Source organism: Trichechus manatus, unplaced genomic scaffold (genome assembly GCF_000243295.1).
Source record: "Trichechus manatus latirostris isolate Lorelei unplaced genomic scaffold, TriManLat1.0 scaffold00013, whole genome shotgun sequence".
NCBI classification, from domain to species: domain Eukaryota; kingdom Metazoa; phylum Chordata; class Mammalia; order Sirenia; family Trichechidae; genus Trichechus; species Trichechus manatus.
The window spans coordinates 13118854-13136839 of NW_004443949.1; the positions used below are offsets into that span (position 1 = coordinate 13118854).

A 17986-nucleotide genomic window follows, 5' to 3' on the forward strand; every position below is an offset into this window, starting at 1 on the left:
ACTCCATTAAATTATGTTTATTTTTGTTTTTGTTTTGTTTTTCTTCAGTTTATATAGCCTTGGGGAGTTCTATAACATCAGAATCAATTTTATTATTTGTATGTCACTTATACCTTTACGGCCATGCTAGTTAACATACACACAAAGTAAGAAGACTTTTTATCCGATGTGATTAGCTCAAGAATTGGTAGGTGTATCAAAAGTTTAGTAATAATTGGGATTCAAAATGTAATACATAACAATTATTTCTGCTTTTTTTTAAAAGTATGACTGTACATTCACTTATCTAATTTTGAATGTGAGAAAAAGGCTGTTCTTTATGAATGGGTTTCTTTGGTTGTAATCTTTGAGTGGTCGATTTTGCATAAATCATGCACAGAAATTTCATCTTTCATTCAAAAATTTGAGTGTGACCCTAATACTCCCCAGCACGTTTTCTCCTTTTCAAAACAGGTGACTGAGACTTGAGTAACTAACGCCATGATGAACCTGTAAGTTTTTTTCTTTTTTCTTTGCCTTCTGCTTTTCGCAAAGCTGGTTAATGACTTTGTTTTGCTCTGTTCAGATGAGGAAATGTCCCGCATATATCTCTTTAGTATGATAAAGAGTCTCTTGTAATTACCTTGTAATGAATGACAACACTTCTAACCTTGGTAAAAATCACATATAAGCTCTGATGTAAAAATGTCTTTTGGGACTCCATAGAGACAGCCTGGTTTGCTGTCGGATTCCCGGTAGTGGACACTTCCTAAAAGAAAACTTTCTCACTCTTTCTGACTTGGAGTATATTTCATTGGCTCAACTGCTCCAGGGCACGAACCCTATTTGGGTAACAAGAGTGAACATACAGTAATTGTAAAGCAATCTGAACCTAGAATCCTTTCAGACTTTTACACTTTACCAATCTTTTACAGTCATTTTGCCTACCCATACTCTATGTGTTAACAATTCCTCTTGATTGTGTTTGCAAAGTTTTGTTTTTTTGTTTTTTTAAAATAATTATAAAGAGTTATGCTAAAGAATACATATTATATTCTGATACAAAAAATGGATTTCCTGGGATAAAATCATCCAGTATAATCTTTTGATTTAAAGTCAATATAAATAAAGCATATTTAGAGAGTTTATTGTTTCAGTTTTTGGTAGTGATAAATAAACTGCAGGATAATAAACAATGGTTGTTCAATATGGAAAACAGTTGTTTAAAAGATGATTATAATGGCTCTCCTCAAGTAGCTGAAGAACTTATTTTGGAAAAGTACTAAACTTACTATTGGTTCCAAAGGGGTAGAAATTGGGCTCGGGTTTAGAAGTGTTAGGCAGAGGTAGTTTTGAGACAGATTCAGAAGTGTCCAGTAGCTCTTTCTGGAGCAGTGATTCTCAAGCAAGGGTGATTTTGCATACCCAATTGATATTTGACAATATTTGGAGACATTTTTGTGTTCACAATAGAAGGAAGAATTATCATTATCTAGTGGGTATAGGGCAGAGATGCTGTTAAACATCCTAAAATGTACAAGAAAACTCACTACCCTTGCTCATCCCCTCCAATTTTTCTTTTTTCATCCCAAAGTGTCAATAAAGCAAGTTTGAAAAACCCTGCTACAGAGATGATGATGATAATAATTAGTCTTTGGTTAAACATAGATTCTTTTTTTAATTTTTAGTATTTATGATAAGTTAGGTTTTGGATAAGTGCTCTAGATACGTACATCTTCACATTGAAGCTTTCAAAACACCATGTGTTTCATACTATTTTTTATAAATACATATATATATGTGTGTGTGTGTGTTTCCTAGGGGAGCTATGGCTGCTAATCAAAAGATCAGTGATTTGAATCCACAAGCTGCTCCTTGGAAATCCTATGGGGCAGTTCTACTCTGTCTTACAGGGTCGCTATGAGTTGGAATCAACTCAAGGGCAACAGGTTTGTTTTTTGGTTTTATTTTATTTTAAGTAGGTGATACAAAGTGAATTGACTAGTCCTATGATCTTCGGGTTCCACTCCTTCCAAATCAATACCATAACTTTCCCATAAGATACTCAGTGACTCTATGAATTCAACATACGCTGCCATTCAGAAATAGAAATACATTTTGGTTCCGATTTTCAGTGAGCTTTTCCCTTCAGCTTCAAGAAATAAAAGTATGTTCCGAGATGATTTTTTAAGACTGCCATAGAAGTTGTTTGGTTCTCTGATTCTTACATGACCCATGTATGTGAAGCCATGAGCTCATTATTTTTGTTCCATATACTCTTCATGCATTCATAATTTGATAATCTATCCCTCAAATCCTGTACTCATCGTTATTAATGCAAGGGTTGATTGCCACATCTATCTCTCCTCCAAGGCACTTGTTTTAGTCAGCACTACATCACAATCAATATCAGATGTTAATTTAATCAGTATATTTGAGTCAAGGCATGCCATGGTTTTTCATTCCCTGTCATTTTGGCACTGCCTTTGAGACAAAGAATGTAAGCAAAAATCCCAAAATTCCATTTTTGAAGTTCTGTTTTCTGGGACTATTTCCATTACAAAGCACTGTATCCAATAACAAGTACTGCTCAGACAGGAAAATTGAAACCGCACTAGGTATTTCAATATAAATAATTTAATATAGGATATAGGTTGTGTACGTGTGGGATGTCTGGAAGAGCAGAATAATAATGATGATGTCAGTAAATCAGAGACATTAATTGGATTCTTTAAAGCTAGAAACTTAAAGGGAAGTGTCCCTGTCAACCTGGGATCAGATCTCCAGGAGGGAAGCTATCCTAAGGAGCCCTGCAATCCTGAGCTCTGAGCAGGATAGTGACAGTTCTGAGAAAGTGTAACAAGATTGGTTTTAGGCCCTAAAAGAAGCTGGAAAATTAAATTAGATGTTGATTCTCGAGTAAAGATCCAATCAACTGGAATAGTAAACAAAGAGGAAGGAAAAAAATGTCCTAATCCTTTTTACATTATACGTTCCTCTTGCGCACTCATCTGGCACAAAATAACAGGTCAATTGACAAAGAATACCACTCCAAGCATCACAAAGCAGGCTATAAAAGGATAGATTTCGAGCTAAGTGAAAAGAGCTTAATTACTGACACAATTGTGGACTAGAATATATGCTGTATTATAATGAGGTTTTGTCAGCTTACTTCATTATCATTCTAGAACCGAGGAAATTTTATTGGAAGTGTCCCAATACTTACTTGTTGAATGACTGGATAAACATTTTGTTAAGTATAACCTGTTGCTGTCAAGTCAATTCAGACTCATAGCGAGCCTATAGGACAGAGTAGAACTGTGCCATAGGTGTCCAAGGAGCGGCTGGTGGATTCGAACCACCAACCTTTTTGTTAGCAGCCGAGCTCTTAACTACTGTGCCACCAGGGCTCCTCCCTGTTAAATATTGTTACTGTTGTTAAGTGTCAGCAAGTTGGTTTCAGCTCATAGTGACCCTATGTACAACAGAACGAAAAACTGCCGGGTCCTGCACCATCCTCACAATCATTGTTATGCTTGAGCCCATTGTTGCAGCCACTGTGTCAATCCATCTCATTGAGGGTCTTCCTCTTTTTTGCTGACCCTCTACCAAGCATGACGCTCTCCTTCAGGGAACGAGCCCCTCTGATAACATGTCTAACGTATGTAAGATGTAGTTTTGCCATCCTTGCTTCTAAGGAGCATTCTGGCTGTACAACTTTCAAGACAGATTTGTTCATTCTTTCGGCAGTCCATGGAATATTCAATATTCTTTGCCAACACCATAATTCAAAGGTGTCAATTCTTCATCAGTCTTCTGTATTCACTGTCCAGCTTTCGCATGTATATGAGGTGATTGGAAACACCACGGCTTGGGTCAGGCGCACCTTGGTCTTCAAGGTGACATTTTTGCTTTTCAACACTTTAACAAGGTCTTTTGTGGCAGATTTGCCTAGTGCAGTGTGTCATTTGATTTCTTGACTGCTGCTTCCATGGATGTTGATTGTGGATCCAAGTAAAATGAAATCTTTGACAACTTCAATCTTTTCTCCATTTATCATGACGTTGTTTATTTGGTCCAGTTGTGAGGATTTTTATTTTCTTTATGTTGAGGAGTAATCTATACTGAAGGCTGTAATCTTTGATCTTCATCAGTAAGTGCTTCAAGTTCTCTTCGTTTTCAGCAAGAAAGGTTGTGTCATCTGCATAATGCAGATTGTTAATGAATATTCCTCCAGTCCTGATGCCACTTTCTTCTTCATATAGACCAGTTTCTTGGATTATTTGCTCAGCATACAGACTGAATAAGTATGGTGAAAGGATACAACCCTGATGCACACCCTTCCTGACTTTAAACCACACAGTATCCCCTTGTTCTGTTCGAACGACTGCCTCTTAATCTATGTACAGGTTCCTCATGAGCACAATTAAGTGCTCAGAAATTCCCATTCTTAGCAATATTATTCACAATTCGTTATAATCCACACAGTCGAATGCCTTTGCACAGTCAATAAAACACAGGTAAACATCTTCCTGGTATTCTCTGCTTTCAGCCATGATCCATCTGACATCAGCAATGGTATCCCTGGTTCCACATGCTCTTTTGAATCCAGCTTGAATTGCTGGCAGTTCCTTGTCAATGTCCTGTTGCAACCACTTTTTAATGATCTTCAGCAAAATTTTAGTTGTGTGTGATATTAATGATATTGTTTGATAATTTCCACATTCAGTTGGATTATCTTTCTTTGTAATAGGCATAAGTACAGAACTTTTTTGCAGTCAGTTGACCAGGTAACTGTCTTCCGAATTTCATGGCATAGATGAGTGAACACTTCCAGAGTTGCATCCATTTGTTGAAACACCTCAGTTGATATTACATCAATTCCTGAAGCCTTGGTTTTTGCCAATGCCATCAGTGTGGCTTGGACATCTTCCTTTAGTACTATCGGGTCCTGATCATATGCTACCTCCTGCAATGGTTGAACGTTGACCAGTTCTTTTTGGTATAGTGACTCTGTGTATTCCTTCCATCTTCTTTGGAGGCTTCCTGTGTCTTTTAATGTTTTCCCCATAGAGTTCTTCAATACTGCGACTCAAGGCTTGAATTTTTTCTTCATTTCTTTCAGATTGAGAAATGTAGAGTGTGTTCTTCCCTTCTGGTTTTCTAACTCCAGGTCTTTGAACATGTCATTGTAATACTTTACTTTGTTTTCTTGAGCCGCCCTTTGAAATATTGTGTTCAACATTTTTACTTCATCATTTTTTCCATTTGCAAGTTTCAGAGTCTCTTCTGACATCTCTTGTGTTCTTTTCTTTATTTCCTGTCTTTTTAATGACTTACTTTCTTCATGAATGATGTCCTTAATGTCGTTCCACAGCTCGTCTGGTTTACTGTCATTAGTGTTCAATGCGTCAAATCTATTCTTGAGATGGTTTCTAATTTCAGGCGGGATATACTCAAGGATGTACTTTGGCTCTCATGGACTTGTTCTAATTGTCTTCAGCTTCAACTTAAACTTTCATATGAGCAATTGAAGGTTTGTTCTGTAGTCAGCCTCTGGTCTTGTTCTGACTGATGCTACTGAGCTTTTCCATTGTCTTTTTCCACAGATGTAGTCAATTTGATTCCTATGTATTCCATCTGGTGAAGTCCATGTGTATAGTTGCCATTTATGTTGGTGAAAAAAAGGTTTTTGCAAGGAATAAGTCATTGGTCTTGCAAAATTCAATCATGTGATCTTCAGCATCATTTCTATCACCAAGGCCATATTTTCCAAATGTGATCTTTCTTCTTTGTTTTCAACTTTCACATTCCAATCATCAGTAATTATCAATGCATCTAATTGCATGTTTGATCAATTTTAGACTGCAGGAGTTGGTAAAAATTTTCTATTTCTTCATCTTTGGCCTTACTGGTTGGTGCATAAATTTTAATAATAGTCGAATTAACTGGTCTTCCTTTTAGGCATATAGATATTATCTTATCACTGACAGTGTTGTACTTTAGGATAGTCTTGAAATGATCTTTTTGATGATGAATGCAAAGCCATTTCTCATCAAGTTGTCTTTCCCAGCATAGTAGACGATATGATTGTCTGATTCAAAATGGCCATTACCAGTCCATTTCAGCTCACTAATGCCTAAGATATTGATGTTTATGTGTTCCATTTCATTTTTGATGTCCAATTTTCCTAGATTCATACATTGTACATTCCATGTTCGAATTATTAATGGATGTTTGCAGCTGTTTCTTCTCATTTTTAGTCCTGCCACATCAGCAAATGAAGTTCCTGAAAGTTTGACTCCATCATGTCATTAAAGTCAACTCTACTTTGAAGAGGCAGCTCTTTCCCAGTTGTCTTTTGAGTGCCTTCCGACCTGAGGGGCTCATGTTCTGGCACTGTATCAATGTTCTGCTGCTATTCATAAGGTTTTCACTGGCTAAATCTTTTCATAAGTAGACCACCTGGTCCTTCTTCCTAGTGTGTCTTAGTCTGGAAATTCAGCTGAAACTTTTTGTTGTTGTTAAGTATAAAAAAGAAACCAAATCTGTTGCCGTGGAGTCGATTCTGACTCATAGCAAACTTACAGGGCAGAGTAGAACTGCTCCATAGGATTTCCAAGGAGTGGCTGGTGGATTTGAACTGCTGACCTTTTGGTTAGCAGCCATAGCTCTTAACCACTGTGCCACCAGGGGCCCTTGTTAAGTATAGAGGATGATAATCTATACTTGCATGTGCCAACTTATATACTTCTCTTTTAATATGATGGAATATAAACAAAATAAAAACAATAAAATACATATTAAACCAAAAAACTAAACCCATTGATGTCCAGTTGATTCTGACACATAGGGACCCTATAGGATAGAGCAGAACTGCCACATAGGGTTTCCAAGACTGTTATGTTTACAGATGCAGATCATCACATTTTTCTCTCGTATAGAGGCTGGTTTTTCAGTTGGCAGCCAAGTTCTTTACCACTGCCTTACCAGGGCTCCTTAAAATATTTATTAGCTTGTAATATTTAAGACAAGCCCCAGTGGCACAGTGGTTAAGAGCTTGGCTGCTACCCAAAAGGTTAGCAATTTGAATTCACCACTCACTCCTTGGAAACCCTATGGGGCAGTTCTACTCTGTCCTATAGCATTAATAATTATAAAATGCATTATAGTATAGTTAATATGAAAAAAAATACCAAAGTGCTTATTACTCACTCTTGAAAATAAAATATAAAAAAGACTTTTTGGCTTCTAGAAGTGACATTTTACCAGCCCATTAATTCCTTTAAAACTTTATTTCAAACTTTCCAATTTAAAATTGTTGGCCTTTTCCTTTGTTCCTATATTATTTTGTTTCTATTTTTTTTTATGTTTTCTATCATATTCGCTTTATATCATAACAATGTATAGCCTAGTGGTCAGAGGGAAGAGACATAATGGTTAGGCATTAGTCCACTAGTCCTTGGGAATCAAACTTTAAATCTTGTCTAGTTCGCTAATTAGATATGAGACTTGGGCCATTTTTTTACATCTCTGTGTGTCAGTTTATTCCATCTGAAAAATGAAGATAATAGCAGTTATCTTGTTATTGTGAGCATTAAATGTTGCAATTTTTACAAAATGCTTGAATTTTTTCCAAATATACACCTACTTCTCACAAACCATCTCACTGTCTGATATTTCGTATTTACAACAGTAGTAAAAAATCTACTCTCCTAGTCTGCACATTAATGATGTGCATATGGAAGTAACAAGCGTTGAGGTGAGAGACGAGAGTAATGCTGGCTGTGATTGTTAAGGTTGTGTGTTGTCTTGGCTGGGCCATGAATCTCAGTGGTTTGGCAGTTATGTAATAATGTAATCTGGCAGTTATGTAATGATGTCGTCATCCTCCATTTGTGTTCTGATAGGGTCATCCTCCATTTTCACATAACACCAATTTTCTCATAACGACCTGGTCTTTGGAACCTAACCATGTTGATAAGTGAGGAGTGGGTGTATGATAATCTCTGACAATATGTTAAGTATTATTACACAATTATTCCTTACTCTGAATAGTGAACTCTTTAAGGATATAGACAATATAATATTTATCTTTTTATACCCCAATATTTAATAGAAATTTTAAACAGCTTTTCTTGTTTTAGTTGTTGTTTTTGCCATTTGGTCCCTGAAACATTCTCTTTTACTTGCACAGTTATATTTATTTTTTTCCTGAAATTGTTTCTTTTTACTTTTCATAATACTTGGAAGTTTAAAAATAAAAGCTCAACATCACTGCTATGGCTATATATTACTTTTAAACTGGTCATACTAAACCCTCTTAGTTATAAATGTATTACCTTATTATAACTATGGCTACATATTGCTTTTGTGACTAAGCTCTTGAGTATTATGTGCTGGTATTTCAATAATGTATAAGGGAACAAAATAGCATGTCATTAACTTTCAGGGAATGTTCACCAGAGCTGTTCTGAAAGCTTTGAACCCCTGGTTATTCACTGAAATCCTGACAATCAACCTGCCCAGTCCCCTTCATTCTTCATCTTTGTATTTGCTCTTACTGAGAAGAATAGTCCAAATAGGGAAGGAGAGCACCCTAATGGATAATGCAACAGATTAGATTCAAGGGGGCTGGGGACTAGTTCCTGGCTGTGGCTCTAAATGCCTATGTGAACAAAGAAAAGTGATTTTAACATCTCTTGACCCTAATAGCTTCAGCTACTAAATGAAGGGTCTTTACTAAGTCTGTTGTTTTCATTTTTATGGATCACAGAAATAATGTGGGATGGATGTAGGGATTTTTTCGAAGTTAGTAAGCATTAGTTACATGCCTATAGAAATGTAAACATGTTCAACACAAAATGTGTTTTACAAATCAGATTTCCTTTGTTGCTGTTGCTGGAAAGATTAATGAGAGGCAAACATAAAGGTAACAATTTCTATACCAATTATTCCTCAGATCTTTTAAATTATATTCTAAAAATCTAAGAGCCTTTAATATTATTCATTCATTCATTCAATGCATAATTAATGTAAATCTCCATGTTAACGTTACAGACATAAAAATGAATCAAATATGGCTCGCAAATTTGAGGGTTTCTGGAAACATCACGAGATAAGATGCATCACAGGGCACAGAAGGAGAACAAGATGTCTCTGAACACCTTCTCTGGTGATACAGCTTACAGTGCATTCTATAATACTTCATAGCTTTACCCTCTCAAGCAGCTCTGTAAAGAAAGACTATGACATTTGACCATTAAGAATTTCTGAGACTCAACAAAAGTGAGTAATTTGCTCAACAAACTTGAATATATTACTATGCCTCTGGAAAAAGGAAAAATAAATTACTAAGTTGCCTTTACCCCATTTTTGGTACCCTGTGAAGCCTAAGCAACAGCCCTGGTGGCAAAGTGGTTAAATTCTCGGCTGCTAACTGAAAGGTCGTTGTTGGAACCCACCAGGTGCTCCGCAGGAGAAAGATGTGGCACTCTGTTTCCATAAAGATTACAGCCTTGGAGAAACTTATGATGAAGTTCTACTCTGTACTATAGTGATGCTATGAGTTGGGATAGACTTGGTGGCAATGGATATGAAGCCTAAAACAAGTGAGAGGAGACAGTTTTTGCCCTTCAAACTTTGGTTTATAACATCTAATTTATTTCTTTAGTTTTCTTAGGATTCACCTTCCATCCTTATAATGAGGTATTTTTTGGACAATGAAAACGTGATTTTCAATTATGATGTGAAGAAACCAGTAAAATGTTTTCTTCCAATTTACACAATTATAAAGATATGATTATATATACATTGTATTATAGAACATCATCATAGAAATATTGACCATTTCATATTTTAAATCTTGTTTACCAATAGTAGAAGAAAATTCATTATCTCAAAAATTACATTTGGCTGTGCAGTTATTTTTAAACCCAATTGTCCACTCTAAATCCCATAATCTCCAAGGAAAAATATGCACATAACATTTATATTTTGAGCCATTTCTCATTGTCCGATTAGGGAAATAAAACACAGTACAATTGCCTTCCTTAAGCACACTTCAAAATCCCCCTGATTTTATTCTTTGCAGTAAATGGAAATTTACCAAACAATGTGGCAAAGACAAATCTTTTAGCAGTAAAAGAATGTCTCTAGGGCTCCCTGTAAAGTGAGAACAAAGTGCTTCATAGCCCTATTTGAAGCTGGTTAATAAGACACAAATGTGATAGGCTTCACTGCATTTAACTTCAGAAAAAGTGCCAATATCTTCAAATGTGAACCTTGGATTATTGCCTCTGCAATTTGTTTAGGCAGCCAATACACCACAACTCACTCCCAGCCTACAAATTGCTTTTGTTAGTGGGAAGCAGCATACAATAAAACCGGATTTCCTAATGCTTTATTGACTCATGATTGCGTAGATGTTGAGAATTCTTTTGTCTTCTTTCAACGACTCTCTCAAATATTCTAAATGTTTTCAAAATGGTAACCTTTTTAAGTACTGTGAGTTTTTTTGAAGACCATTAGGAGTTTTTGTTTCCTTAAAATGTTTTACTTTTTTCCCTCAAATTGCAATTTTAACACTACAGTAAAAAAATATATATATATCTGTATAGTATTTCTCTCAATGTGGAAGATTAGATTTTTGGGTTGATATATTGAAGTCCCTAAGTTGTTTGCTGTTAGGAAATCAAATGACATGCTGCATTGAGCAAATCTGCTGCAAAAGAATTCTTTAAAGTATTGAAAAGCAAAGATATCACTTTGAGGACTAAGGCGTACCTGACCCAAGCCATGGTGTTTTCAATCACCTTATACGCATGGAAAGCTGGACAATAAATAAGGAAGACCAAAGAAGAATTGATATTTTTGAACTATGGTGTTGGTGAAGAATATTGAATATACCACTGACTGTCAGAAAAACAAACAAATCTGTCTTGGAAGAAGTACAGCCAGAATGCTCCTTAGAAGTAAGGATGGCGAAACTTCATCTCATGTACTTTCGACATGTTATCAGGAGGGACCAGTCCCTGGAGAAGGATATCATGCTTGGTAAAGTGGAGGGTCATTGAAAAACAGGAAGACCCTCAATGAGATGGACTGACACAGTGGCTTTAACAATGGGCTCAAGCATAACAATTGTGAGGATGGTGCAGGACTCGACAGTGTTTCCTTCTGCTGTACGTGGGGTCTATATGAGTCAGAATTGACTCAATGGCACCTAACAACAACAAGTTATCTGATTATATTATTATATTCTAATGGGAGTAAAAGGTTCTGAACAATTTCTTGTTAATGTTAATTTAAAATGTGCCATTTTCTGTTGCATTTTGCCTTTCAGTTGCATTTTAAATTACTTTGTAATTATTATATATCCTAATAAACATATCAGGTCATCCGGTAAATTATTTGATGATACCAACGTAATGAATTTCCATAGCATTCTTGGATTCTATAAAATGTGCAAATTAAGGATGATTTCACAAATAAACATGCAGAAAAAAAAGTTGCTGTTGAGTCCATTCTGATTCATGGCAATCCCACGTGTGTCAGAGTAGTACTGTCCTCCATAGGGTTTTCAAAGCTGATTTTTCAGAAGTAGATGACCAGGTTTTTCTTCTGAGGTGTCTCTGGGTTGATGTGAACTTCCAACCTTTAGGTTAGCAACAAAGACTTCAATCATTTTTACCACCAAGGTATTCCTTGCACTATAATACCCAAAATACTCATAGCCATTGAGTCGATTCCGACTCATAGTGACCCTACAAGACAGAACAGAACTTCCCCAGAGGGTTTTCAAGGCTGTAATCTTTATGGAAACCAACTGCCACGTCTTTCTCCCATGGAGTGACTGGTGGGTTCGAACCACTGACCTTTCAGTTAGCAGCTGAGAGTTTTAACTACTGCGCCACCAGGGCTCTTTGTACCATAATAGTTCTTATTTATTAAATGAAAAATAAAATATTAAAGTGTCCAGTCTACTCCAGAAGTATATGAGAAATATCTTTACAGTGAACTTCAAATTATACAAATACTTAAAATTATGTACTTTGTAGGAATTTTAATTTGAAATTTTCTTTATAAACATATCTGAATGATTATATATAGTCATATTTTATTTGCACATGAAGATATCTTTAAAATGAATGTTACTAGCCTGACACTGAATAAATTTTGTGCTTCACTTTAAAAACAAGCATACAAAAATTATTACATTGCCTTTGTTTTTAAGCAGACAGCCCAAAATGATATCTCCTAGGACGAACATAGTAAAATGGACTTCAATAATTTTTTAGTACCTTTGACATCTGAATAGTATCAAGCATCCAGTTTTATTGATATCTTGAAAGCAGTTTCCAGGTAAGGCATCAGAGTTAGCTATAGAGATTAAAACACCCAAATTCCAAGATGATTTCAAATCGGAATATAAAGGATACAGCCAGGAATCAAAGACAAAACAGATCTGAAATTCAGTAGAAACCAGAAACCAAATGTCCCTTATAAGATCATCTGATCAGATGCTAAACTGTTTTCATAAATGCGGCTAACCAATGAAATCTGTAGTGTGTCCGGGTCAGCTTTTATTGGCACTCGGTGTGCTGAATCTCATCTGAATTGTATCTTAACGGGTCAGTATATAATGGGTCACAAAGTCGAAATCTATTTTGTCAAATAATCTTCACATAATGGTCCACAATTGCGAGGAATTTGATATAGACCACATGTTTCTAAAGCATCTTAATACACAGAGCTGAATGGATCAGTAATGTAGATGCCTAAACACAATTTGAAGTTTTCAGGCTTTTATTTCAAGGCCATGTGGGAGAGTTTAAAAAGAAATCCATTTCTTGTTTTGATAAGTGCAAGGCCTAAATGCTGCTAACATCTGAAACCAAATGCTGCCGGCAGTGCACTGAAGACCCCCAAATCAATATCCACACATTATATTTACATGTAAAGTAGAAGACTCCTAAATCAATATAAATGCCTTAAGTTTATATACAACCTAAAGATAAAGACTTAGTAGGATTTTGAACAGGTGCAGAGACTAAGATATTGATCTAAATTTGCAGGTGCATTCCCCAGCTGTTAAAAAGGATGCCTTTTACTGAGAAATGGTTTGCAACGCATCACCCTGAAAACACTCCTTCTTTCAATCATATTTTACTCATATAAATGTGTAGATGTATGCATATATTCATTCTAATGAATTGATAAATTAATAAATAATGCATGAATAAATGAATAATGAATGAACATTGAATATTTTTATATATATACTGTGATGGTTAATGTAATATGTCAACTTGGCTAGGCCGTATTTCTCAGTGATTTGGCAGACACTATATAATTACCTTCCATTTTTTGAACTGATGTGAGCAGCCAATCAGTTGAAAGAGGAGATTCTTTGGGGGCGTGACCTGCCTCCAGCATATAAATGGATGTTCTGGTAAAGCTTGTTCTCTTTCTCGACCCTGCAATCTTCTCAACACCTGACCTCCATTTCTCAGCACATAAGCCCTCAGAAGTCTCTGGCCTGCACCTGACCTGCGGATATTGGATTTGCTAACCCAGGCAAGCCCATGAGCCAGCAGAGGCCTCCAGCCTGTCAACTGACCTGCAGAGTTTGGGTTCATCAGGCCCTACAACCCTGTGAGCCAGCAGAGCTCTTCAGCCTGCCCCCTAATCCACAGATTTGGGACTTGCCAGCCCCACAATTGTATCAGCCATTTCTTCACAATTGTGTGAGCTATTTTCTTGAGGTAAATTTCTCTCTATATATGTTTATGTACACTTCGCTGGTTTTGCTCCTCAAGAAAACCCAGACTAAGACATGTATTTTGACTAATATTTATTTGTATTCAGCAAATACTAATTGACCAGCTACCAATCCAACTAGAACAGTATAGATGCACAGTGATGAACAAAAGACAGATATGATGCCTGATGTTATGTAATTTATAGTCTAGCATGAGAATACCATATAAATAAAATAATTATAGCAGCAAATATAAATTAGCAAGACCCCTATTTCCTTCATCCTTCTTCCTCAATTCTTTAAGCCACAATTCCTGACACCACGAACATATAAAAAAAAAAAAAAAATCATGGAGATTAGCTAAAATTAGGGTGACCGAGGGCAAGGACTACAAAAGGATCACCCGCCACTGACACACCAAGAAGCTGTCCTGAAAGACCCACTGAGGGCTGTGCAAGGTTGCCTGTATTGGGGTCTGGCATCCTGACTTCATGGCCTTCTCTGTGGCACATGCTGGGAAGAAGGGCTACCATCACCGCACTGAGATCAGCAAGAAGATCTACAAGATTGGCCAGGGCTCTCTTATCAAGGATGGCAACCTGATAAAAACTATGCCTTCACTGATTACTGTCTGTCTGAGAAGAACATCAGCCCTCTGGGTGGCTTTGTCCACTACGGTGAAGTGACCAACGACTTTGTCATGCTGAAAGGCTGCTTTGTGGGAACCAGAAGTGAATACTTATTCTCTGAAAGTCCTTGCTGGTACAAACCAAATGCCAGGGCCTGGAGAAGATTGACCTCAAGCTCATCAACACCACCTCCAAATTTGGCTATGGCTGCTTTCAAACTGTAGAAGAGAAGAAGGCATTCGTGGGCCACTTAAGAAGGACCAAATTGCAAAAGAAGAAGGAACCTAATGTCGGGAATAGATTGTTCAGATGGTGGGATCTCAATGACAAATATTTGCCAGTGGGGTGGGGGAGGGGGAAGATTGCAGCCTTGGAAACCCTTTGGGGCAGTTCTACTCTATATGGTTGCTATGTGTCAGAATCGATTCGATGGCAATGGGTTTGGTTTAATGGGTATGTGTGTGGATCCGCGATGTGCACCCATATCCTGAATAAAGATGTCCTTAATAGCAGAAACAGATAGTAAAAATCTTCAGCCATCTTACTTTCTGGAATGCAGCTTCAACACATCATAAGATGCAATGCTTCTTTTGTGTATTTTGTCATAAATAATCCCCCAGCAACTGCCTCTCGTATGGACACATTTTTTCTTAAATCATATGCATTCATCTAGGAAGACCTGTTCTGACCAGGGATCCATTCTCTCTTCTTTGAGAAGTTTTGCATATATTGTGGTGATTTCTAAAACCTTCTATTTTACCTCAGAGGAAAAGTGTTATTTCTGAATTCTATAGGAGAAAACCAGATTTTAAGAGAATAAAGCTGTTTTTCTGTTAATATATTTTAGAAAGGAATAAGTATTTTATCATTTACTTTCTTGACACACATTCTCCAAAAACACACTTGTGGTCTTTGAACATTTAGAAGGTGCTTCCACTCCACCCTGAATATCTGTATCTTGTACTTTGAGTCTCCATATTGCAGTGATTGCACTTGTTTCCCTCCCTGTATTGCAAATGAGGGACTTTGCCAATATGACGATTTTGATATGAGGAGATAATCCGGTGTTACCTGCGTAAACTCAACATAATCACAATGGTCCTTATAAGAGGGAGGCAGGAGGTTCAGAGTCAGAGAAGAATGTATGTTAAAGGAAGCAGAAATTCAAAGGAAAAAGGCAGTATGAGCCAAGGAATGTAGAATGCCTATTAAAAAAAAAAATTACCATGGAGTCGATTCGATAGGACAGAGTAGGCCTGCCCCACAGGATTTCCAAGGCTGCCATCTTTACAGAAGCAGACTGCCCCATCTTTCTCCTGTGTAGGGGTTGGTGGGTTCGAATTGTCAACTTTTCCTTAGCAACCAGACGCTTAACCACTCTGCCACCAGGGCTCCTCAGGATGCCTATAGACACCAGAAATAATAAGAGAGCAAATTATTCTCTAGAAACTCCAGATACCTTGATTTTAGCCCAGTTAAAATTTTCCGTATCAGGTTTCTGATCTCCAAAACTATAAAATATTTGTTTTGTTTTAAGTCGATAAGCTTGTGATAATTTTTTACAGCAGCAACAGAAAACTAATATGTATTGATAATCAGAATAAGTTCTCGTAAGCAAAGAAACTTAGAAATGTAATTTGTCTATATCATATTAAGATATATAAAAGCCTTCTTGATATTGAGTAAAATTTAATAATCAATACTAGTAATGTGATCTTAGTCCAGTTACTTAACAACTGTGTGCCTGAGTTTCCTCCTGTACAAAATGAATAAAGTACTTTAAAAAGGGCTAGAACAGTGCCTGGCATTTTGTAAACACTCAACAGACATTAATCCCTTATTTGCTTATTAGCATTATTATTATGCATATTACTACATAGCTTGCAAATAAAACCTACCTTCATAAAAACATACTTTTATGTGAACTGTAAAAAATAGTCATATCATTTTTAAGTCTTTCAAATCACAAATATCAAAATTCTATGACTACAATAAAGTATAATTTGTAATTATTGTATGGCATTGTCATAATTATTGTTTTATAGTGAGAGCTGTATAGTTATATCATATTAATTATAGAGAAAAACATAATTCTCCAAAACTAAAAACAAAACAAAACAAGACTTAGAAAAGTGCAATACGCACTCTAAACAAGATTTTCTTTCTGAGGATATGTGTTACAATATGTCAAGCCCGAATCAACAACAAAACCTAAACTCCTATTTAATGGTCTCTGAAAACATACAATCCTCGTCATCTCCCAGCTTAATAGAAATCAGATATAGAGATGGTGTTAGACTATAAACTGAAAATTCAGAAACGTGAAATAGAGTAATAAATTTCATTTTAACTTCATGCTCCCATCGGTGCAGTCAATAATAATTGTTTGTAGCAAATTGCTTGGTCCTTTCCCAACTGTGGCTTTGAAAGTAATTTCATCTGAAAGTATTGTATTTTAGCTGACACTAAGGACCTGCCTTAGTAAGTTCTACTAAATTCTTATGTACTACAGAGTTGTACTTCAGGGTAATTTACAAACTGTATGTATGATTGGTGATTAAAATTACCTTCAAAGACAAAGGTCTATATCGAAACCAATTCTTCTCTTGTTCAAATAAGAAACGGACAATCAGAAAGGCAATAAGCCGTTCTTATGTTTTCCCATCTAAAGGTACACAGGAGATTTCTTCTCAAGATAATTGTGGTCCATTCAGTTAATCCCTAGATAGATAACCTGTTTAGTTAAAGTATTTAGTGTTATTATCATCCCTATTATAATCGTTACTGTTATTATTTTACTTTGTCTCAACAGTGACAGCAGTTCTGCCCATTTGTATGCACGTTTTTTCCCAAGCGCATAAAATACCAAATATGTTTTGGACAGTGCATTGATTTTATATACAATTCTTAAACTATCCCGTGATTTAATTTATGCACAAAAAGATAACTAGATAAACTGTCAAATATTATGAGAGAGTAGTTAAGATTATGGTATCTATATTAAAATCTAAGTAGAGTGCTCCTTAGCTACGTGATTTAGGGCAAGTTATTTTTTCTTATAAGCCTTAGCACAGTTCCTCGCAAATATACAATGCTCTCTCTCTTTTCTTTCTTTATCTGTCTGTCTTCATCTTCATCTCTATCATATCTATCTCTACATAAATGTATACAAATTCATATACACTTATACACAATATATATTTTATAACATACATGTATAATATCTGCCATCTATCTGCCATTTTGTTGTACTGTGGTGGCTTGTGTGTTACTGTGATGCTGAAAGCTATGCCACCAATATTTCAAATACCAGCAGGGCAACCGATAGTGGAAAGGTTTCAGGGGAGCTTCCAACAAAGACAGACTAAGAAGAAAGGTCTGGTGAGCTACTTCCAAAAATAAGTCAATTAAAACTTTAAATCATAATAGAACATTGTCTGACTCATTTGTTTTGCACATGTTATCAGGAGAGATCAATCTGTAGAGAACGGCATCACTTTTAGTGAATTAGAGAACCAGCAAGGGGGAGGGAGATACATTGGCACAATAGCCTGAAGAACAGACTCGAACATGCCAGCAATGGTGAAGATGCTGCAGGACTGGGCAACACTCTATT

At 36.2% G+C, this 17986-nt stretch overlaps 1 pseudogene; it reads left to right on the forward strand.

The window, feature by feature from the left end:
- Window positions 1–3593: 3593 nt before the first annotated feature.
- Window positions 3594–14658, forward strand: LOC101343934 (60S ribosomal protein L3 pseudogene; annotated as a pseudogene).
- Window positions 14659–17986: the final 3328 nt, after the last annotated feature.